Source organism: Anabrus simplex, chromosome 1 (assembly GCF_040414725.1).
Source record: "Anabrus simplex isolate iqAnaSimp1 chromosome 1, ASM4041472v1, whole genome shotgun sequence".
Taxonomy (NCBI): Eukaryota; Metazoa; Arthropoda; class Insecta; order Orthoptera; family Tettigoniidae; genus Anabrus; species Anabrus simplex.
The window spans coordinates 957,424,127-957,449,121 of record NC_090265.1 but is presented as its reverse complement, the minus strand read 5'-3'; the positions used below and the strand labels follow the sequence as shown (position 1 = coordinate 957,449,121).

At 42.8% G+C, this 24,995-nt stretch overlaps 1 protein-coding gene across 3 annotated transcripts in view; it reads right to left on the bottom strand.

Annotated features, from left to right (window-relative positions):
* The window catches only part of GluClalpha (glycine receptor alpha 1), a 670,611-nt gene that overhangs the window by 377,340 nt on the left and 268,276 nt on the right, over positions 1–24,995 (bottom strand). Inside the window, exon 1 of one of the 3 annotated variants that reach the window (XM_067136738.2) lies at positions 17,467–17,517. The exons of the other annotated variants lie outside the window; for them this stretch is intronic. The gene's annotated coding sequence lies outside the window, so the exon portion shown is untranslated. Of the gene's footprint in view, positions 1–17,466; positions 17,518–24,995 lie in introns of those variants that run through there. 3 annotated transcript variants of the gene reach the window in all.

Below are 24,995 nucleotides of genomic sequence, written 5' to 3'. Positions count from 1 at the left end.
TCGTTAGCCCGCAGCAATACAATGTTAGTACGGCATCATTGGTTCCTGCCATCGCGCGATTATCTATGATTTTGTTAAATTGAAGTATCTCATGTTTTCGTAACGCTCACCGGCCCTAGTTCGGTTCCGAGAATATAGACGTATTGTACGTCCAAATAACTTTAGTAAGTTTACAGCTGCCAGTTTTTTTTTTCAGGCTCAGCGCACGACAGTCCCATCTTAAGTTTATAGCAGAGCTGGAAATTGAAGCTGCTAGCCACTGAACAATGTCACTGAACACGCGTATGTATGTGGCCATGGTGTAAAGAGCATTTAGGAGGGGGAAAATGTTTCCATCAGCGGACAGAAAGAGTGACAGCAGGGAGGATCTTAGTTTATTTTTGCTGGCTTTTAATCAAGAATCTCCTCTGTAAGAGCATAGTGCTCATTTTCAACTTCTTTTGCAGTGAAATGTTTACCCTCCTTGATTAAAGGAACAGGCCGTTGGCGAAACGTCGTTCAATTATTAACGCCAGCTGTCTGAAAGTGGGCTGCTTAATGGCTCTAAATCGTGATGTGTTTATAATAATAGGCGCGCGTCAGAAAATTTGCCACAGCTCTGTTTTACAGTAAAATGTAACGTGTTAGGACTATAAATCGTATCAAATTGATTACGAAAACATTTACTCTCATTTTAAAAATAACACTGCAGGCTTCCTCTCCAACTGTTAGAGGTGGAAGTATGATAGCCGAGTGACATCGGCAATGATTTCTCTCCCAAATGGCTGTAGTTGAAATCTTGGTCAACGCACATGGACCGGTACCGGGCGAGTTGGCCGTGCGCGTAGAGGCGTGCGGCTGTGAGCTTGCATCCAGGAGATAGTAGGTTCGAATCCCACTATCGGCAGCCCTGAAGATGGTTTTCCGTGGTTTCCCATTTTCACATCAGGCAAATGCTGGGGCTGTACCTTACTTAAGGCCACGGCCGCTTCCTTCCAACTCCTAGGCCTTTCCTATCCCATCGTCGCCATAAGACCTATCTGTGTCGGTGCGACGTAAAGCCGCTAGCAAAAAAAAACGCACATGGAATTAAAAAGAAATGAAAAGTCGCCTCCACATAAGCCCAAGTCATATAACTAATCAAATCATTGTTAGTTCCATTGTGTAGAGACTTTGGAAGTAGAAAGCATAATGTCCAGGAATATAGTGCGTTGGATGTGGCAGGTTAATGCAGCGAATACCGTACGACTTAGTGCAGGTGACTAATCAAAGGCACGCCATACTTTGGATAAACAAAATAAGCTTTCTGTTCACTGGTGGCTCTTAGCAAGGTGTGGAGTTGTAGACTTGTCTGTTTTGTTACTCTTAGTTATTACTACCGGTCTAGAAAACCAAGTATAACGGCTGAGAGGATTCGTCGTGCTGATCACACAATACCTCGTAATCTGCAGGCCGTCGGGCTGAGCAGCGGTCGCGCCATGGGGTTTGGTTTCTTTTAGTAGAGACGGACAAAATATGACATTGCATGTAGTAAACCACGGCTGCCGGCGCTATGAGAACAGGGATTTCAGATCTCAGCTGAGGTAGCCGATTTGTAAAGGCGGCAAATTGTTGGCGTTCTATGTCATAATTGTTGATGGCGCACTCTGTATTCTCCCGAAAAAATTAACTTACGAGGGGAAGAAACAGCTACAGTGCCACCGGTTTCGTTCAAACTACGGGAGGTTGATCTAAGTCAAAAATACTGTAATCCGGTAAGTGTCCGAGGGTTTATGTCACCAACCTTGATTTTACGCGAAAATCGACCTTAACAGCCTTGCGTGCCTGCTCGTACTTGTGTGTATCTGTAACAATGCTGCCCTAATTTATTGACAGAATCGTTAAATTATAGAAGCATAGTTTAAAAAGGGAATAAAATTAAGTAAGTTAATGGATATATATTTACCAGATATTGTAATTGGAATTGAAACATGGCTGAGAAAAAAATATTATGGATGCGGAAGTTCTCATGGAACTAGAGTGTTTATCGTAGGGAAAGTTTAGCAACGACAGTAGTCGGAGTGAAAGAAGAATTTGTATGGATGAGAAACATGAAATTCTAGGCATAAGACTTGTTTCTTAAGATAATAATGTTTTTGTGGTGCACAGACCTGGCGAGACTGGCGCTGACGCTGGGTTGGAATTATTTCAAAAGGCAATCAGCTATGTGGGAAACGACACAGAAAAGAACGTTATTGTAGCGGGTGACCTCAATTTACCAGATGTTAACTGGGAAGGGAATGTGAACGGCAGAAAGCATGATCAACAAATAGTGAATAAGTTAATATGTGAAAGACAACTGAATCAGAAAGTGATGGAATCAAAAGGGAAAATATTCTAGACAAGGTGAACGGTTTTCTGTGTAACTGAAGAAGCCATGGCTATACAGCACGAGCATCTGACCCACATAATTGTAAAAGAAAATTCATGCTAAAGAGTAATATAGCCTTATCCTTCGCATCGTATTCCGATATAACTTGCAAATATAGACAGAGTGACAGTATGTACAGATAAACGATTATCATTATTAAGTCAGCATGACATATGCTGTGGCCGAAACGGTGTATCTAACCACTTGAAAAGTTCCCTCCGTTAAAAATGTAACACTGAAAAGTGTGGCTTCGAATTACAATCATAAAAATTGTTTTGTTTCGTTTCGTTTCGTATTGTTTTGTTTTGTTTTGTTTTGTTTTGTTAAGCAAAGATACAAAGTTATCAGTCATCACTTTAGCGTATGAAAGTTCATGACATTAGACAATTTCCAGAGCGATTTTCTTGTTGTGGATATTGGACTGATCAGCGATTAACGATATAATAGCGTAATCAATGCATGGAGTGTAGATGGTAAGGAAATACTAAGCCTTACCCGCATTCACGAACTCAGAGCACTTGAGAACCTGTTCTATAGAATGGGATCGTAGTAGCGGACGGGTATCGGTTGATTTCTTCCCATTTCTCGGCCGAGTTAAATACTATACTCACCAGTACACACTTCATGGAATAATGTATTGGACAAAATCTTCACAGGCACCAGTGTTATGAAAGCGTATCCTGAACACTTTACACGAAGCAACAATGCTTTTAAAAACAGTTTCATTACATTGCTGGTGCACAATAACATCAGATTTCATCACCGTTGAGAGTGAGTTATAAAACAATCCAGTTTCAACGCAATGTGAAACGAATGGACAGCATGATTCATTACAATACTTAAGAAAGAGTAGAAAATCCCGGTGGTTGTTTTAAGGGGTGTAAATAGAGTCCATTGAAGGTTTAAATCCTATGTATTTGTAGCGCCAACAGAAGTACCGGTATATGTATTTGCAATTATTATTTTGTCTAGGTTTATAGTAACTCCATATTTAACTCTAGAAAGCTGCAGGTTTAATGGCAAGTGCTGCAGGCTTTTTCCTTATTGATAACAAGAAACACTGTTTATACATACGTACATCTTAATCATAACAAGCCCATATTATACACCAACAGAAAGCTGAAAGATTCTTACATATAATTATGGAAAAAATACCAATGTTTGGATGCCCGTTGCCGTGAGGACAACGAATTTGGAGCCTGACAATTCTCACACATTTATTCCTGTATTGTGACCAAGATCTTGATAACTATCAGCAGAGATTGCATTTTGATTCAATTCCACATAACAATCACAAATCTACAGGAATTGTATGAATAGACTTGTGAAAATGGGAAATCATGCATAACTATATTCAAGGCTCTACAAATCAAGCGCACGATTTCAGAGTCGTAAGTTAATTAATTAATGGCGTATGGCCCCCGGAGAGGCCTGGTGCAGGTCTTTTTCTAGTAGACGGCCTATTAGGCGACCTGCATGTCTGTGAAGATCAAGATGAGGGCCTTACCTAGGATGATTTCTAATGTTGAATACGCCACACACACCCAGTCTCCGAGCCATTGGAATTAACCAATTAAGGTTAAAATCCCCGATCCGGGCGGGAATCGAACCCGGGACCCTCTGAACCGATGGCCAGTACGCTGACCAATCAGCCAACGAGTCGGACAGTCGTAAGTTAGCAGAACAGACATGTTGCTTCTCAGCCTCCAGAAGCGACGAAATAATTCTCTATCCATACAACCCGTGTGGGTGGGGGCGGTAGAATAACACCCGTGATATCTCCTACCCGTCGTAGGAGGCGACTAAAAGGGGCCCCAGGGGCTCTCAACTTGGGAGCGTGGGTTGGCGACCACGAACCTTCAGCTGAGTTCTGGCATTACTTCCACTTACTTGTGCCAGGCTCCTCATTTTCATCTATCCTGTCTGGCCTCCCTTGATCAACTCTTGTTCTTTTCCTACCCCGACGCTATTCGGTTTGTGCGGAATAGGGAGTCTTTGATTTTCACGCCCTTCGTGGCCCTTGTCTTTCTTTGACCGATATCTTCATTTTCCGCAGTGTCGGATCCCTTCCATTCTTTCTCTCTTATTAGTGTTATAGCCCTATAGATGATGGTTGCCTAGTTGTACTTCCTGTTAAAACACTAATCCCCCCCCCCCCTATCCGTACACCTACCTGCAGGTTCTCATCTGTTTCTCAAATACCTTCAAATCAGAAGAAAAAACACTCCGTAATCACAACAATTTGCAGTCGGGGCCAATTAATTTGTTACCTTCATTGATCTGTCACAGTCTCATTCTCGGCTTTGACAATATGAAGGTGACCGAGGTATGAGCGATGCTAGTAATGCCATTCCTTATGCAGCTAGTCCCTGTTAGGAATGGTGTGAAAGTATCGCTCATAGGATCGGTTGGTGTATGCATTTCAGTGGGCTTGGCAGACTGATATGTAATGGCAATTTCTGGCTCGGTGAGGAAAGCAACGGGAAACTACCTCACTCCTCATTTCCCTAGTTTGCCTCGTCAGTGATGCCTAGGCTATCATTATAGCTGTTGGCAGAGCTATGAGGATCAAACCAGCCTGCGGGCTGAATACCCAACATACATACGCACGGTCTTACAGGATTATGGTAAAATACTGATCTGAATGTGAGCGAGCGGAAGGTCAAGGATAAGGTCTCAATCTGAATAGCATACAACATCCATGAGAACGGGGATCGAGCCATTGAGCTTTACGTCTCTTGTGTAGATCTCAGATCATGTGGATATGGCAACATTTTGCTGATACTATGAATGAAGGTTAATTCAACGGTCTGGAACTGAACAACGAGGGCCAAACGACACAAATGCAGGAGCGTATCCCAGCCAACGTCCGCAAGTTGTACATCACCGTGAAATGAACTACTGGGAGCTATATTTAACGTGTGACAGTGCCAGAAATGTTAAACAAGCAATGGGATTGTCTGTTCTCAGAAGAATACAGGGCACAAGGGGTAGATTAGTTCGGGCTGACAAAGAGTTCCGTACAGACTGCTGTGTTTACTTGGAACCATGCAAACAGATCTCTCAAATCTTGGACAAAGGCAGCCGGTAACCGTAAAGAAAAAAATGGATGATTGTGAAATACCTAGGAAACGTGGAACTTTATTTATATTATGCTTAGGTATCAAAACTTCAGTTTTATATGGAATTCTAAGAATAAAAAATACACAAGGCGAAACAGTCCAGAAGAACCTTGGAATGCAGATTACGAGATATCATGTGGTCAGCACGACGAATCCTCTCGGTCGTTATTCTTGGCTTTTTAGATCGGGGCCGCTATCTCACCGTCAGACAGCTCCTCAATTGTAATCACGTAGGCTGAGCGGACCTCGAACCAGCACTGAGGTCCAGGTAAAAATCCCTGACCTGGCCAGGAATCGAACCTGGGGTCTCCGGGTAAGAGGCGGGCACGCTACCGCGACACCGCGGGGCCGGCTAATTCTAAGTAATAGGTATAATCTTAATTTTGGTTTTTGTAAATGATGTAACGTCACAAGATCTAAGATAGGTTTTCGGTGACGATACGATACAAGAGGGCTAGTTCTGAGAAGGAAGCTTTTTCTTTTCTTTTTTTTTTTTTTTTTTTTTTTGCTATTGGCTTTACGTCGCAATGGCACAGATATGTCTTATGGCGACGATGGGACAGGAAAGGGCTAGGACTGGGAAGGAAGCGGCCGTGGCCTTAATTAAGGTACAGCCCCAGCGTTTGCCTGGTGTGAAAATGGGAAACCACGGAAAACCATCTTCAGGGCTGCCGACAGTGGGCTTCGAAACTACTATCTCCCGAATACTGGATACTGGCCGCACTTAAGCGACTGCAGCTATCGAGCTCACAGGGGTCCTGGGTTCGATTCTCGGTAGGGTCGGGAATTTTAACCAAAATTGGTTAATTCCCTTGGCACGAGGACTGGGTGTATGTATCGTCTTCATCATCATTTCATCCTCATCACGACGCGCAGGTCGCCTACGGGAGTCAAATCAAAAGACCTGCACCTGGCGAGCCGAAGTCCTCGGACACATCCCGGCACTGAAAGCCATACGCCATTTCATCGCGTCTGGTTACCCAATTTCTCTCATTCGAGGACTGTGTGCTGTGCTTATCACACCAAACTCCTCTTCATATTCATACAACACGTCACACTACCAGGTCCCACAGAAACACGCAATAGTGAATACATCCCTCCACATAGGGTGGGCGTCAAGAAGGGCATCCGGCAGTAAGATAGAGCCAAGTCCACATGTGTCGACTGGTAGAAGAAGAGGAATCCTGTTTCTAGATCATCCCAGTGCTATTTTTTGTTTGGTGTGGTAGCGGTACGGAGTTTGCAATCACCAAAGTAAGGTTATTCTAATATAACTGGCCAGGGGCCTGTTTCATAAAACTAACTAATAATATTAGCTAATAATATTAGAACTCATAAAACAAATTATTAGTTGTCAAAATTCTGTTTCATAAAGATGTATGCATGACTAATAAAATGGCTTCACTAATAATATTAGTTCATTAGTCAGCTGATGCAGTTTGAGGTTAGAATCGATTTGTTGCATGTTCTTACAGTAGTTTGTTTTCGTTCCTTGCAGTAGGCTAGCGCTTGACCCACTCATACTCTGTGCTTTTTGTGTTTGACTACAACCGGAACCGGCTATTCAGTGCAGTTTCAGATTCTTGTCAGTTTATATAGGCTACAATGGGTAAAAGAAACGACAATAATGTCAGGAAAGAAAGTTTTCTTAGAAAAGTGCTGGAGTTGAAGGGGCAGTTGTTCGGAGCCTTTTCACTAACCGTGACAAAGGACTCGAAAAGGCAAGCGTGGATGGAACTGCGGGATTTTGCTGTGGCTATTGGGCTTCATTCCTTGCAGTGGGAGATTCTAAGATATTACCAATCCTATCAAGCACATATTCAAATGTTCTGTAATCTAACCTAAATCTCTCATTGTATTCATATGATTGTTCCATACCCGTATAGGCTGTTCTTGGCCTAAAAGTTCTTGGACGGCGAATATAAACTCTCTCCTCATCACTATTTGAATCAGAGTCAACCATTTCACTGATCTTCACAATTTTATGCCAAAATATCAATATACCACACACTTTGGTTTCACTAATAATATGAAATATGAGTCAAAATACACTAATAGAAATAATCCCAATAATATGAGTAAATTTTATTAGTTATGTTGTCTATGAAACACTTTACTAATATTATTGGGAACATCTACTAATAATTTAGACTCATAAACTAATAACTAATATTATTAACTAATAATTTTATGAAACACAATACTAATATTATTAGTTAATATTATTGGTTTTTACTAATAATATTAGTGAAATATGTTTTATGAAACAGGGCCCAGGATGCATTCAGACAGGTAGTCGTACGCCAGAACTGTCTGTGGTCTGAAGATTGCAAAAAGGATTAGAAAACACCCTCGGCAAAGATGGTTGAAAGAATTCAAGAGAATGGTTGGTGTACAGAGCACTACGGCAGCAAGAGGGAGAAAAACGCTCGTAGCTTTCATTTGAACAAGGATAGAGGTGTATGTCAACATTCGAGAGTATGTGTAAAATAAATAGGGAGGAGATAAGCGCAACCTGTTGGTAGGAGTCCCTTACACTTAAAGGGATTCTGCGGGCGTGTCTGCTGTCTGCAGCGTGTAGGAAAAATGCCATCCAATAATTACTGCAGTGGTTAAGACGATCAGAATAATTAAAATGTAAGATAGAAGCCAACTTTAACTCGCAACGTTCATTCAGAGTCAACTGGGGGAAGTAACGTGAAGTAGTTTTTCAATCAGAATTTATCAGATGGGAGTATCCGTGGTCGCTTTGCTTGGCCTCACTTCGAAAGGTGAAGTGAGTAAAAGGCGCGTTGTATTCGTCCAAACATTCGACATTCGGTTTGTTGGAGGATCTTGACCTTTCATGATCACTAGACACCGAAATAGTGGCTTTCACAAAGTATCTGTGATGTAAGGCGTCGTGAGGAATCCTTTCGAGGCATCTGGGCCCCGGATCTCGTCAACGACATTACGTCGTTTTCCCATTTGAATTTAAATGAAAAATGCGAGTTAGAAAGTTACATCTTAATTTTACTGTAATTGTCCTGATTTCTTTTATCTCGGTCTGTTGTTATTGGACGCAACTTTCGTTCAGCCTGTATATGTAGAATATAATATACAGTACGCCGACTGTTTCAACGAAGATCTAGTTTTCCTTAACAACGAGCATCACATACGCATCCCGAATTATAAAAACAGGAATGAAAATGAAAGCCTACAACCTGTTTTCCAGTCATTGACCAGGTCAGGGATGTAATAAATAAACCAGATATAGGCTGTTATTACGATGGGGTCGCCACTCCCGAAGTGATATATATTAATGACTGATAGATGCTATGAAATGAGAATGGAGAGTGTTGCTGGAATGAAAGATGACAGGGAAAACTGGAGTACCCAGAGAAAAACCTGTCCCGCCTCCGCTTTCTCCAGCACAAATCTCACATGGAGTGACCGGGATTTGAACCACGGTATCCAACGGTGAGAAGCCGACGCGCTGCCGTCTGAGCCACGGAGGCTGTATAAAACCTGGAAAATATTAAAAAATAAAAATATCCCGTAAACGGCTCTCATCGACACTGATAAATTCTCGTGTCAGTAATTAACTAGTATCCAAATAAATCCTATTTGGGACAATTCTCACAACCTGGTATATGAATGAGATTACACTTCCACTTTTCAGAGGAATGCGCTCCGAACAACGCTCTCTGCAGCTATGCCAAGTGCACTTAACTCACATCAGGCAACAAATATAGGAAATTACCTCATTCCGAGATGCAAGGTTTTAATCCCAGTGCTGACTACACGTATTTTCTCGGAACCGATTTTTATAGCTTACAGAAAACATATAAACGTGTTTATTTTTAAACTATCGACAGGGAAATTCTATTATTAAAATTCCCCTTCTATCCTTCTTAGTAGACCATCTCACCAGCGAGACACACTGTTTTTCCAGGAACACATGCGAAGTCTGAACCTTCTCAAATCGCACGAAAGCAGTCAATTTCGGTCACATGTACTAAAACTAAACAAAACAGCCTGATACAACTAATCGTTCAAGAGAAAGTCTCCAACAGTGGTTCCATATGCACGGTACAGCAACTCATTCGCAAAGCATATGGTACATGATAGGGATACGTACTCCATGACTGTAGTAGTAGTAGTAGTACCACCGAGCTCGATAGCTGCAGTCGCTTAAGTGCGGCCAGTATCCAATAATTGGGAGATAGTGGGTTCGAACCCCACGGTCGGCAGCCCTGAAGATGGTTTTCCGTGGTTTCCCATTTTCACACCAGGCAAATGACCTTAATGAAGGCCAGGGCCGCTTCCTTCCCATTCCTAGACCTTTCCCACCCCATCGTCGCCATAAGACATATCTGTGTCGGTGCGACGTAAAGCAAATAGCAAACAAAGTTGTAGTAATAGAGGAAGAAGAAATTTTCTGTGAAATCAAAATTAAATAGGGCTTATTTCAACACAAAAATAAACCATTTTAGGGTTAAACCCTCAGCTGGTATCATACGTCTGTGATACGGCATACAAAGCTTCTCACGGCTATTTCCTACCGTTCCAGAGTCCTATAGAATTTATAGTTACAGTATTTACATGAAGAATTAGTAGAATATGTATATGATATGTGATAAGGAAAATTGTCTATTTTAACCAACTTGGATTTTCGATATCAAAACGTAAATTTTATGTTTAAATTTTTCCCGTAATGGAGTTCCTTTTATGAATGCTGAGACTGATGTAGCAGAGAAATGATTATGAAAATTTTCTTTTCACACATTGAGAGAAGTACGAAGGTCCGTTTGTTCGGAGCTTCTTTCATTTTCTCTTTTTCAATCTGTGTTACGTCGCAGTGGGGTTCGAACCCAATATCTCCTGAATGCAAGCTCACAGCTGCGCGCCCCTAACCCCACGGCCAACTCGCTCTCTCTCGGAGTTTCATTTTAGAATGTTTGTATTTTCTTCTGGGTTTGTACTGTAATTTATCCTTTTCTTTTTGACATGTTTGTAAGCATATTCTTAAAGGTATTAATTTCAACAAACAAAGTTAAGAAAACATTGTTTAATTTAACAGTTAGTATCTGGGGTGTGACCGACACCATGATACTGATTACGTCACAAAATTATATGATACCAGTTGAAGGTTAACAGGTGCTGGATTCTCAGGATTATTTTACTGAGAATAGGGGTCAGCGTAACATATGACTGAAGAGCTCTTAAATGCTATCCCACTATACCATGATTCATTGAAGGGTTATAATTTATATATATATATATATATATATATATTTTTTTTTTTTTTTTGCCATTTGCTTTACGTCGCACCGACACAGATAGGTCTTATGGCGACGATGGGATAGGAAAGGCCTAGGAAGTGGAAATAAGCGGCCGTGGCCTTAATTAAGGTACAGCCCCGCATTTGCCTGGTGTGAAAATGGGAAACCACGGAAAACCATCTTCATGGCTGCCGACAGTGGGGCTCGAACCCACTATATCCCGATTACTGGATACTGGCCGCACTTAAGCGACTGCAGCTATCGAGCTCGGTATACATTGAAGTAGAGGAAGCAAGTGACCCTTAACCCCGATACAAAGATTGTAAAAATAATCGCATCTCGGACATTAGGACATTATACAGATAGTCATTCTAAATACATCGAAGGTGGAAACTACCCATGTTAGCCTCATAATGGCCGTGTATGGGTGGGTTGTCTACAGCAATGGAGGGAGTCCCTCCTTTCTTACCTACCGCGTGACGTTACCCAGCTAAGATTCTTTCGCCTTTCATCTGTGGGTCTCTATCAATCAATAGTTGTGTCGTATTGCATAACTCGTTATATCAATCGTTCAGTATGAGCATCTAGTGAAATCACCAGCCATTCATTCTCCTTTTGTGAATGCACTCGGCTGAACACATCAGTGGTATTGGTGTTCAACGAGGCTCTACTGTGTGTGTGTGCGCGTAGAACTAATCTCGGAAAACACTCCTAACATCGCGAACGTATTCTGTCATTAGCCACGAGATGGTATAATGGCTACAATATGAATTCAAAAGATCGACTACGAAGCGCGACTGAGGTGCTCGCGTCCTATGAGGATGGTTGCCAAGTTGTACCTCTCTTCGACACGAGGCAGTTAGTTGGTATTTGAGAGACCCGACACGAGGCAGTTAGTTGGTATTTGAGAGACCTGCTCCGGTAGATTTACAGGAACGTTAAGAAACACTTCCTTTTATTTATTTATACGTTTTGCTTTACGTAGCACCGACACAGGTAGGTCTTATGGCGACGATGAGATAGGAAAGGAAATAGAGAGAAAAGGAAGCGGGCGTAGCCTTTGGCCTGGTGTCAAAATGTGAAACCAAGAAAAACCATCTTCAGGGCTGCGGACAGTGAAGTTCGAACCCATTACCTTCCGAAAGCAAACTCACAGCTGCGCGACCCTTACCGCACGGTCAGCTTTCTCGGTAAGAAACACATTATTAAATCATAGAGGATGATGACTCTTAAAAAACATTGGCATCTTCTGACTTTCACGTAGACTACAAGAAATGGCACTGCGAGGGGTGAGAGTTCGTTCGATGGACATTTTACCGTACCATAAAATAATTAGTGTTCGCCTCTGTGGTGCAGTGTTTAGTGTGATTAGCTACCATCCCCGCAGGCCCGGCTTCGATTCCCGACTCTGCCACGAAATTTGAAAGTGGTACGAGGGCTGGAACGGGGTCCACTCAGCCTCGGAAGGTCAACTGAGTAAAGGGGAGTTCGATTCCCACCTCAGCCATTCTCCAAGTGGTTCCCCATGATTTCCCACTTCTCCTCCAGGTAAATGCCGGGATGGTACTTAACTTATGGCCACGGCCGCTTCCTTCCTTCATTTTGCCTTGTCTATCCCTTCCAGTATTCCCATCCTCCAACAAGGCCCCTGTTGAGCATAGCAGGTGAGATACTGGTCCTCCTCTCCAGTTTTAACCCCCAGCCCCCGCAACCCAAAGCCTCACGCTCCAGGACAATGCCCTTGAGACGGTAGAGGTGGGATCCCTCGCTGAGTCCGAGGGACAAACCAACCCTGGAGGGTAAGCAGATTAAGAAAGAAAGAAAGAAAGAAAGAAAGAAAGAAAGAAAGAAAGAAAGAAAATAATGAATTAATTTCATATGTAAAGAAATGAAATTAAAAGTAATCTTGTAATTTGTTATTTGTTTGCTGTAGTATAAAGTACATATGCACCGTAATCGGTATGTGCGTAAAAATCAGCAGCGTTTGTGCATTCATCTGCCGGTTCATTCTGAACTACGCGGTGGTTACTGACTTCGCAGGTTGCTTATCAAGTAGTTCGGAGTTTGCCAAACACGTGCTTTAAAACAGTAATAATAATAATAATAATAATAATAATAATAATAATAATAATAATAATAATAATAATAATAATAATAATAATAATAATCATTGAGAAACAAGAGAGGAAAATTCTCAGAAAAATCCTAGGACCAAAGTTCGAAAATGGAATTTGGATGAAAAAGAAACCACACGAAATTTTTCAATTCACAGAAAAAATCACAGATACCATCAGAAAGAGACGACTAAAATTCTACGGATACCTACACAGAATGGATAACAACAGGCTGACAAAGACAATTCTAAATCTAGCTCTAACCCTGAAAATCCGCAACAATTGGTTAGCAGAAATTCATGAAGATCTACAAGAAATGGGTATTGAGGACGAAACCATTCAAGATAGAATGAAATTTAGAAGCTTAGTAAACAAACATAAATTTGCAGAGAAACCAACAAGAAAAAATACAGGCTGGACAGAAACACGCAGAAAGGAACACAGTGAAAAAATGAAGAGATATTGGGAAGAAAAGAAGAAGAAACATTGTGCAAAATAAGTTCAAACGCGCTCCACAGTTGGGCACAACGAATCAATAATAATAATAATAATAATAATAATAATAATAATAATAATAATAATAATAATAATAATAATAATCGTCATCATCTTAGAGCAAAATTCCAGTTCTCCGGTGATGTTCAAAAGTTACTGCAATTCCTCTTCACCTTCCTGGCCTTTTCTTCAGTTACTTGCAGTGGCCACTGTGTGTGGATTAAACACAGTTTTACGGTCGGATGCTTTTTCTAACGCCACCCTGGAGGGGAGGGTTGTATTCAGTATCGCGAGTTTCTTTGGCGGTTGGCAATGGTTTTATATAGAAATGAAGAGGTGTATTAAAACGAACACAAACGCCCAATCTTCGAGCGTAGAGTAGTTAACCAGATGCGGCTAAAATCGCCGCCTTCTCCGAAGATCTAACCCGGTTATCTCCGAACGATGGCCACTGCGCTGAACATTCTGCCAAGGAGTTGGATGAAGACTATCAAATCAACCAAACGGACGTTAGACACATCATCATCATCATCATTTCGAAGACTAGGCTGATACCAAGAGCGAATACACCTAGGATTGAATGCCGGGTAGGGAATACGAAATTGGAACAGGTGTATTGTCCCAGGATGCCAGTAGGCCTATACTAGTAAAATTAAATCAAGGTGCAGCATGGCTGATGAGGTGAGCTCGCAGTTGCCATCAACAGTATTGTGTAAGAAAGAAGTAAGTTCTTCGATGAAACTACCTTTACACCGGTTTGTTCCAATACCTATTTGTTGTATGGATTGAAGCTGGGTGAATTCACGATATCTTATAGGTTAAAACACGTGTTTTTTTTTTTTTTTACAATTTTGCTTAACGTCGCACCGTCGCGACGATGAGATAGGAAAGGGCTAGGAGTGGGAAGGAAGCGGCTGTGGCCTTAATTAAAATACAGCCCCCAGTCCTAGTAACCGTGGCCCCCAGTATTTGCGTCGCGTGAAAATGGGAAACCACAGAAAATCATCTTCAGGACTGCGGACAGAAGTTCGAACCCACTATCTCTCGAATGCAAGCTCACAACTACGCGACCCTAAACGCTCGGCCGACTCGCTCGGCGCTTTTTAGACATAGCGGACATGAAAGAGGTGAGAATGACTGCTTGTAAAGACAGCTGGGCACAATGGCAGGAGGATATCCGGAGTGAGGAGATAAAGGCTATTGGGAATGAACTCGATGGATGAAGCTATGAGTATAAACGGCCTTCGGCGGTAGTGTCATGTGAGGTCAGTGGATGAAGATAGGTTACCTTGAAAAATAATGGACTCCCCCAAGGAGGGTAAGAGATGTAGAAGGAAATCAAGGTGACGATATTTAGACTCCATTTATGATTATTTAATGGTGTATGGTGTGGATATAAGCCAGGTGACAGAGCTAGTTGCTAGTTGTGGAGGTGGTTAGTTAATTCACAAAGGCTTGCAGACTGCATGTTGGAAGTAATAACAATGTGAAATGAATATGCTTGTTATTATCGCCAACACATGCCCTTGCTTGCGCGCATGGTCTTATAAGATCTTGTGTGTAGTAGCGACTTGGGTGGGTAGGTCACATGTTATTGGCGAGGAGATTAACTGAGAGCCTTACTGGAAGTCTCCCTTTGGTTTTTCGTCCCAGTGAATTCTTTCACGGCTTGCGGAGTCACCCAGGCGTCAGAATATTTTCGTGCAGGAGATTTTCTTACAAACTGGTAGAATACTGACACCAGGCTAGCGTATTTCACAAACACCACGGGGCTGAGAAAGGATCGAACTCACAAACTTTGACTCAGAAAGACAGCGTACTACCGCGTTTGAGTCACTCATCCCGGCATACCTCAAGTTCATTCTGACTGAGGGCACCAAGTCAGCAGCCCCGCGGCCTTGCTAGGGTGCCAACGTCCAGGTTTGGAAAAGGCATCATCAAAATATCAGACGATACTTTCTTAAGAGGGGCGTATTTTTTTATTATCCATGCTGCGTGCTGAAGTGAGGCATTCAATATAAGCTACGAACAGAAGCAGAGATTGGGTCCAGAACTATGTTTCCAAGCTGTCAAACAAGCAAGCCCGTGGTTTTAAGCGACTGTTGATATTGTTATCATAGCCACAGAACCTGGTGGTGGTGGTGGTGATTATTGTTTTAAGAGGAAGTACAACTAGGCAACCATCCTCTATATAACACTAATCAGAGAGAAAAATGGAAGGGGTCCGACACTTCGAAAAATGAAGATATCGGCCAAAGGAAGGCAAGGGCCACGAAGGGCGTGAAAATGAAAGACTCCCTAGCCCTCGCAAACCTAATAGCATCGGGGTCGGAAAAGAACAAGAGTTGACCAAGTGAGGTCGGATAGGATAGATGAAAGTGGGGATCCTGTCACAAGTAAGTGGAAGCAATGCCAAGACTCAGCTGAGAGCCCCGTGGAGCCCCTGAGGCCCCTTTTAGTCGCCTCTTACGACAGGCAGGGGATACCGTGGGTGTTATTCTACTGCCCCCACCCACAGGGGGTCCACAGAACCTCCTGTTGTATGTGTATCCCGAACCACAGACATGTACTCATGTTAATTCATCAGAGATTCAGAAGAAGGAAATTTCATTACGGCTTCTTCCCTCAGCACCTCCACAAAATTGAAGAACTTCAATCACCGTTCTGTTCAAGTTCAGCTGATACAATTGCAGATCTCATTCACACATTGTTTGGATTTCTACACCACTTTGGTCGCACTACTTGTCTACTACAATAATTATTGTCAGCCAGCTCCCGCCTATTCTTACGCCATTTTCCCACAAAAGTGGAATTATATGCGTTTCTCTTTGATACTGTATTGCTGATTTTAAAACTTTAACTAGCATCGATCTTACCCTACCACAACTATTCCAATCCCGCCTCCTATCGGCCATAGCCTACTCGCATGTGTTCCACCTATGACGAGAAGATGAATCCATCTGTCCTGTATCCTAACAACATATACAATAAATCCCTTACATAATTGCCTGAGTGGGTTTGGTCTCTGCTGCCAAAAAGCACACAGGGATGTCACTATACTTCAGGTTTCAAACAAGTTTAGGATTAAGGGTCATGTAGGAATAATACATCACGAGAGAAGGCCGACCTGCCAGTCGAACATGGAAATTTCCAAGGCATTCTGCTACCACACACGGATTCATCTTTATCTTAAAACAACGATGCCATCAACCATGGCCACATGAATGGACTAGCAATGGATGTCAAAAGGGTAAATCTTATGCATCAACTGAGCCTAACATACCACTACCGGTAGTTATAAAGTCAGTAGAAGGATGTAACCACAATGAGTAGCAACAGCCTTTATTCTACAGATGGCTTCGGAATTTCTCTAGTGAATATAATCAACATATTGAGAGAACAAAACAGGGGAATGTATTCCGTCCTCATTCACTACACATGTGAAACAATTATTAAGATATAAAGTTTCAGTGTTGTTACTACAAGTTCTTTATAATACAATACGGGGATTTTAACAGCAGTAATATTTTAAGCCTGCAGTTCCTTAAGTGTCACTCCAATGCCATGATTGTCATTAATTTTTTTCGGATGTATTGTTGGTGTGTATAAGCTAAGAATAATTCGTATTTTAATACTGCCATTATAACCTGCTATAGATTTATTTTTATATCACCACATTGTAATGACAAAATATAACTCTACACGATGACCAGTTGTTGATGAAAAAAAACTAATAGTTTGTGGTTACCTTGATAATGTCACGCAATTCTCTATTCTTAGTTGTCAGGGTACAGAACTTATTTTAGGATCGTTACGTAGCTTACAATAATTCAGCAATTTAAACTTTTACGGAATAAATTTCGAAGTTAGACGATGAGTGTCAGTAAGACAAGTTCAATGGGCCGCACATGCTGTATGTTATCGACCTGCCTGGCATGTTAACAACTCGCACACTATGGCACAAATGGGGCACTTCAAACCGTTACTGTTGTTCAAGAACATCATTTAGGGCAGCATCGAACACCAGGAGTGTATCGTGATAACGTGAATCCTAGAACAAAGAGATTGAGACTTGTACTTACAAAATAACCTGGTAGCTGTCCACACTAGACTGTGACTCGTCAGGAGACAAGTGCCAAGTGTGACCAGAAATAAAACACCAGTGGCTCCCTCACCACATGTTTATACTGTTGGCAGCTTACAAGCCAACATTGTTCCACCAGAGGGCTGTTCGTTTTCATTCGCAAGCAGCGCTCCGACTAGGTCAGGGTATTCACATCCAGTATCCTGTTGTATGAAGGAATAGCGATGGGCTGATGTTGTTTCGCTGCCATCAGAACTCTAACCTGGTTTATAGAAGACTATTTTAAAGGTATTGCTGCATGGCCGGGAGTCTGATTTTAACCAACCCCTTTTCTCAGGTGTTGTCTGTAACTGACATCAACCCGTCAAAGTCCCTCATACTTGTCTTAAATTTGTAGAATAGAGAACGATAGAATGTCAATCCTAGGACAGTCGTAGGTTTAAGGAATTTTACCGCTGTGCTAAAATAGGCGGTTACAGTGAAAATTGAATGGTCTGACAAATCACCAATAATAAATACGTCTTTAGACATCGAGCGTATCGTCGGCGTGTTACAGATCCTGGAGGTGGATGGTGGTTCGAACCACACCGGCAGCAGCCCTAAATATGGTGGCTTCTCCTTTGTTTGTTCGTAATCTGTTTACCGTCCAGGTTCGGTTTTTCCATCGGACTCAGCGAGGGATCCCACCTCTACCGCCTCAAGGGCAGTGTCCTGGAGCTTCAGACTCTGGGTCGGGGACACAACTGTGGAGGATTACCAGTACCTCGTCCAGGCGGCCTCACCTGCTATGCGGTACAGGGGCCTTGTGGGGGGGATGGGAAGTTTGGAAGGGATAGACAAGGAAGTGGGAAGGAAGCGGCCGTGGCCTTAAGTTAGGTACCATCCCGGCATTTGCCTGGAGGAGAAGTGGGAAACCACGGGAAACCACTTCCAGGATGACTGAGGTGGGAATCGAACCCACCTCTACCCAGTTGACCTCCCTAGGCTGAGTGAACCCCGTTCCAGCCCTCGTACCACTTTTCAAATTTCGTGGCAGAGCCGGGAATCGAACCCGGGCCTCCGGAGGTGGCAGCTAATCACACTAACCACTACACCACAGAGGCGGACGGCTTCTCCTTTGTACCGCAGTCAAATGCTGAGACTATCTTAATTACAGTAGGTGAGGCCACTGCCGCTACCTTAGCAGTCCTACTCCTTTTTCATCTTGGCATCGTCGCAGGAAACCTTTAATTCTTCCATGATCAGAGAAGTGTTTACTTTCTGGCTTGACAGATAGTAATCAGACATGGCTGAATGCAGTGACATTTTCTTTAAATGCTGTTTGTTCGTGGCGTCGACCTCTAAAGATCTTTTGCCACTACATGCACCATGTGTTATGAACCTGCGTGTAATTGTAATTGCGGAAGTATAAAGTGTTGAATGTGAGGAAAGGAACGTTAAGGACGACACAAACACCCAGTCCCCAGACCAGGGATATTCATCATTTACAATTAAAAACCCCTGACCCGGCCTGGAATCGAACCCGGGGCAGCCGGGTGACAGGCGGACACGTTGCCCCCTACACCGCGGGACCAAACATGGAGTGGCAGTACTAAGAATGAAAATCACATGTAGGCCCTATCAGAATATTAATGAAAGTGTTAGTCGCTTAGCAACGTGCTAAGTACAGAATGTATTGCAGGTTAGGGTAAGCCTTCGCCTACAATTTGTTGCAGTGATCATTTAATGATTGATTTTATGATGGTTGAAAGTTGGCTGATTTTAGAGACATATCAATGTTTCGTGATTCACTTGCAGGTAATTCCGGAGATAATACAGCAAAAATGAAGCAAGTCGGTCCAGTAGAACTGACGGACGGATTTGCCAAAGCTGTTTTTAGTAAATTCTTTTAATATAGAGATTATTATAGATTTCTATCTTTGTTGATTATCTGTGGTAGCATAGTGCACACCGTCTCTTTAGCCCTGAGCTTAGGACGCTCGGACAATTTTCTGCTGTTATTGTTGCAATATCATCTGCATATGACACGACCATCGATCTGTTGTCCGACTCGTTGGCTGAATGGTCAGCGTACTGGCCTTCGGTTCAGAAAGTCCCGGGTTCGATTCCCTTCATTGGTTAATTCAAGTGGCCTGGGGGCTGAGTGTCTGTGCTGTCCCCAACATCCCTGCAACTCACACACCACATACAAGACTATCCTCCACCACAATAACACGCAGTTACCTACACATGGCAGATGCCGCCCACCCTCATCGGAGGATCTGCCTTACAGGGGCTGCACTCGGCTAGAAATAGCCACACGAAATTATTATTATCGATCTGTTTACTGAGAGAGCATAATTTTTTTTTGTATTGTTACATACAATTGCAGTAATTCTTCTTCGTCTTCCACCGCTTTTCCAAAATCCTGATGGTGCCACGGGCGCTAACTATGTCAGACAGACCCTGTTTTACCACCGAATGCCCTTTCTGATGCCAACTCTATGTCGAAGGATTTATTCACTATTGCACGTTTGTGTGGTGGTTGGTAGTGTGGTGTGTTATGTTCTGTTGTGTTTATATGAACAAGAGTGTGTTGGGACGAACACAAACATCCAATTCCCGAGTAAGAAGAGTTAACCAGACACAGTTGAAATCTCCGACCCAACCACGAATCAAATCCAGGACCCTCTGTATCGAACGCCTCGACGCTGACAGTTCAGCCATGGAGTCGGACATCGTGGGAATATTATTATTATTATTATTATTATTATTATTATTATTATTATTATTATTATTTACGCCCCTAACTACTTTCACGGTTTTTGGAGACGCCGAGGTGCCGGAATTTAGTCCCGCAGGAGTTCTTTTACGTGCCAGTAAATCTATCGACACGAGGCTAACCTATTTGAGCACCTTCAAATGCCACCGGACTGAACCTGGTTCGAACCTGCTAAGTTGGGGTCAGGAGGCCAGCGTCTCAACCGTCTGAACCACTCAGCCCGGCTTATTATTACTGTGTCATACATTTTTTGCTTGCTTGCTGTTTAAGGGGGCCTAACATCTACTGTAGGTCATCGGACCCATACTTTTTCTTCGGATTATTGTGACATGATTCCGTTTTATTTACCTCGTTGGAGGGAGGTCTGCGTGAAAAAAGTTCTTACTTTATTTCCCAGGGGTACAGAACTCTCGCCCTAGAGAGAATGGTGCACGGTTTAGGAGAATTATCGAGTTTCCACGAGTCAGATCACAGGTGTATAACACGTAGTTGGTGACACCCTGTCGCATACCGCGTACAAGCGGTGCGAAGAAGTGATGATCCCGAAATGTGAGGTGATTCCTTCTTCCAGTAAATTAGAAACTGGGACATCAATCTCCGCGGTCCAAATTTATTATTATAATGATCATCTCTGTCGAGTTTTGTGATCGTGTATCATTATTTTAAAAGTGTGTGTTTAGTCGGTCTCAAATGGGAAGTTGTTTGCACAGCGGTCGTTTTTATGTAGTAATGGTACTTTCAGTCTCAATCGAGTAAGCAGTGAGGACGGATGTGTTGAGTGTGTGCTGAAGTATGGGGATAGCGCTAGAGCTCTATCAAGTGAGGATTAGGAGTTGGCAATGCAGGAGGAAGATGAAAACGGCCTCGAGTATGAGGATGAAGGGTGAGGAAGTATTTTTTTTTGCTAGGGGCTTTACGTCGCACCGACACAGATAGGTCTTATGGCGACGATGGGATAGGAAAGGCCTAGGAGTTGGAAGGAAGCGGCCGTGGCCTTAATTAAGTTACAGCCCCGGCATTTGCCTGGTGTGAAAATGGGAAACCACGGAAAACCATTTTCAGGGCTGCCGATAGTGGGATTCGAACCTACTATCTCCCGGTGAGGAAGTAGGGGTGATGGCAGGGCTGCCGGTGGGGTGGTGCTATCAGCGCTGCTCATAATAGATGGAGTGGAGTTAAACCCAGGGCCAGGCCCAATTGGTGCCACAGGGTGAGAAGAAATAGAGGCGCTAAAAGAAGTGGTGAAGGAGGCGTGTCAGATAGACCAACTGAAGGAGATGATATGTGACCATTCCAAGGAGCTAAAGAACTTGAGACAGTGCGTTAAAAGTGAGGTGGACGAGTTGAAGGAGAAAGTGGGGAGAAATGAGGTGGAGACAGAGAAAATGCGATTGAAAGTCCAGGTGCTGGAGGGGGAGGTGGCGAAACTAAAGAGAGAAATGGTCGATGGTATCCAGGAACGAATGAGGAAAAATATTTTTATATACGGAGTTGAAGAAGCAGTGAAAGAAGATAAGGTGGCATTAGTTTATAAGGTAGTGAACTTGATACGGGACAGAATGAAGATCAATTTTAGTGAAGAATATATCGATGAGGCACAGAGAGTGGGAAGAGTGAAAGGCGGAGGTGGGAGACCAATTAAGCTCACGCTTATGTCTACCTTGATAGCGGACATTATCTTAAGGAACGCAGGGAATTTAAAGGAAGAGAAGATATGGTTGAAACAGGATATAGGTAGTGAAGCGAGCAGAGAGTTGAAAGTGCTAAGAAGACACATGCGGCGTGCGAGGAAACAAGGACTGAGAGCGTTCATTAAGGGGAACAAGTTGGTGGTGGGAAATGGCCGCTTGGTAAGAGAATGGTCAATGGAAAGGTTGCAACATATGGATCAAAATTATTTACAGACGATTACGGAAAAGGGAGCGTCAGGCGTGACAAGAGAAGAAGAGAGTTCGGTGGTGGAAGATGGAGAAATGGCGGTTGGCGAGAGGAGGAGCAAGGACCAGAGTGAAGAAAGAAGAGGAGGCAAGAGTGAAGATGGCCGGGAAGAAGAAGAGGACTACCAGGGAGTGGAGCGAGACGTAGTAAACAGCCGTGCGCCACCGGAAAGTGCTGGAGTGGAAGAGGCGGCAAGTACCCGGAGAGAGGTAACGGCCAGGACTAGAAGTGTAAGTCTGAAACATCTGTGGGGGAAGAGAAATAAAGGGAAGGAGGAGAGGGGGAACAAGGAGTCTGTGAGGGCGGCTAAGAAGGGAGAGACCAGAGAGGAAACAGAAGGACTTCCGTAGAACTAGAAGTAAGATAAATAACGCTGCTGAGGTAAATATAAATAAACGCGATAAGGAGGGGGTAGGGGAGGGTAGTAGGTAGCTAGGGTGTAAGATAGGCGTTATAAAAATTGAAAAGGTGGGAAGTAAGTTGGGGAGCGAAGAGGTTTGCAAGATGGTGGAGAGTTTTGATATAGTGGCCCTCCTAGAGACATGGCTGAAAGAAGGGACAAATCTAACCTGGAAGGGGTTCGTGATAAGGAATAAAATTAAGAAAAAGCAGGGAAAGGAGGTGAGAAATTCTGGCGGCATTTCATTATTAGTTAAAGAAGAACTAAGTGATCAAGTTATAGACATAGAAAATGAGCTAGAAGAGGTTTTATGGGTTAGGTTTAAAATGTGAGGGGGGGGGGGGGGAGAAAGAATGTGTGTTTGAGTTTCATATACAACCCACCAATGGGATCAATATATGAGAATGATTACTTCTTTGACGGCCTGATTGAGGAAATTATTATTATTAGTGGAAAGTACGAAGAGGGCGGATTGATTTTGTTAGGGGACTTAAATGCAAGAATAGGATGGTCTAGGCCAGAGTATGGCAAAGAGGAAAGGAAAGTAAAGATGGGAGATAGGAAAAGCGAAGATAAAGGGAGAAATGTTTACGAACAGAAGATGCTAGAAGTATGTGGGGAGTGCGACTTGTATATTCTAAATGGGTGGTGGAAGGGCGATAGGGAAGGAAAAATGACATATATTATAAATGAAGGAGGTAGTGTTATAGATCTGATTATGAGTTCGGAGGATATGTTTGACAGAATTCAGGATGGAAGTGGTTGATTGGGTATAATCCCACCACTCCCCGGTATATATAATCTTAAATAGGGATGGGGGTGCAGAAGAGAAGGGTTCAGGAAGAGGGGGGAGTGTGAGAGGTCACAGAGTTCCTAAGTATATATGGTCAGAAGAGGGAAGAGCGAAGTTAAGCAAATACCTGGAAGAGGAAGAAGTCCAGATCATCAGGTTGGGGATTGAGGTAGCAGTAGAAGGTAATAATATTGACAGGGCAGTAGAGCTACTCGAGTATCCGAGGAGGAAAATAGCGGACGAGAAATAAGAATAGGAGGTGGGAAAGGGTCGGTTCGATAAGGAATGTAAGGCAAAAAGGAAGGCAGTGTTGAGAGCGTTGGCTGAGTTCAGGAAACATGGTGGGAGGGGGTTAAGGGAGAAATTCTTCAGCATGAGGAAAGAATTCAAGACAATGATAGGAGAGAAAAAAAAAGATTTGGCAGGAGGCGCAAACGGAAGCTTTAAATAGGGAGTGCAAGAACAGGGAAGGGGATAAGGTGTGGGCAAGGGTTAAAGGGTTAAAAAAATTAATAGGGGGACCGAGTAGAGAGATGAAACCGAAAATCGAATATGGAACATGGAACATGGGTAGAGTATTTCCAGGAACTATTAGGCGAACAGGAAGGGTAGGTAAAGGTCGACGGGGGTGATAAAGTGTATAGGGGGCTAGAGAGGGGCTGACAAGGACTGGAAAAGAGAATAACAGGTGAGGAGGGGATGAGAGTGATACAGAAATTGAAGATCAGGACTGCGGGTGGGGAAAGTGGGATAACTAATGTGTATTGGAAGGAAGTAGTTAAAAATAATCAGATGATAGAGAGTTTGGTAACATTCCTAAATAAGATATTTAAAGGGGCGAAATTCCCTAAAGAATGGCAGACGGCGATTATATGTCCTATTTATAAAAATAAAGGAGAGAGGACTAATCCCAATAATTATAGAGGTATAACTCTGCTGGACTCCCTGAGCAAGGTGTACACGGGTATTCTAGCAAATAGATTGAGAAAGTGGGCAGAGGATTACTCTATTCTATCGTGTTTTCAAAATGGATTTAGGAAGGGAGGAAGTCTATTTTTTCTAATAATTGGTTTAAATAATCCGCTTTTGTCATTCTTTTCTCACAGCCTTCTAAGAATGGATCTTTCGGTGACTACCGGTTGAAAGGATCATCATTTCGGTTCGTACCGATGTTAGTTGCTTTCACATTGACCTTTTAATGGTTTGAACGCCATTTTTGTTCCTAGTGATGCAAATATAGAACGGTGAAATGGCACACATAGGAGGTTTTGTCCCGGCAACGACGATATGTAATAGATGCTAGATCAGGAGATCGGGTGACCAGGAAAACCTGGGGTTGCGGTGCTTTGCCGTACTTTGTCTTTTTAGTTTTACATTTAAACTCGGCCGAGAGGCCAGTGGACTAACTTTTCCCTTGTTTTTTGTGTTTTGTATCATTGTATCTTTAAAGGTATTGTCTTTGTAATCTAGGTTTGATTGTGTTTTGTCTTTGCTTGTAACTGTCTTAGTTTTGCATAGTTGTTTTTTCCAATTGAGAATTGCTATTTTTTCTCCGTTAAGATCGATTACGTTGTGTAACTGTAAGATCGGGAGAAAAATAAAGGTTTACTTACTTACTTACTTACTTACTTACTA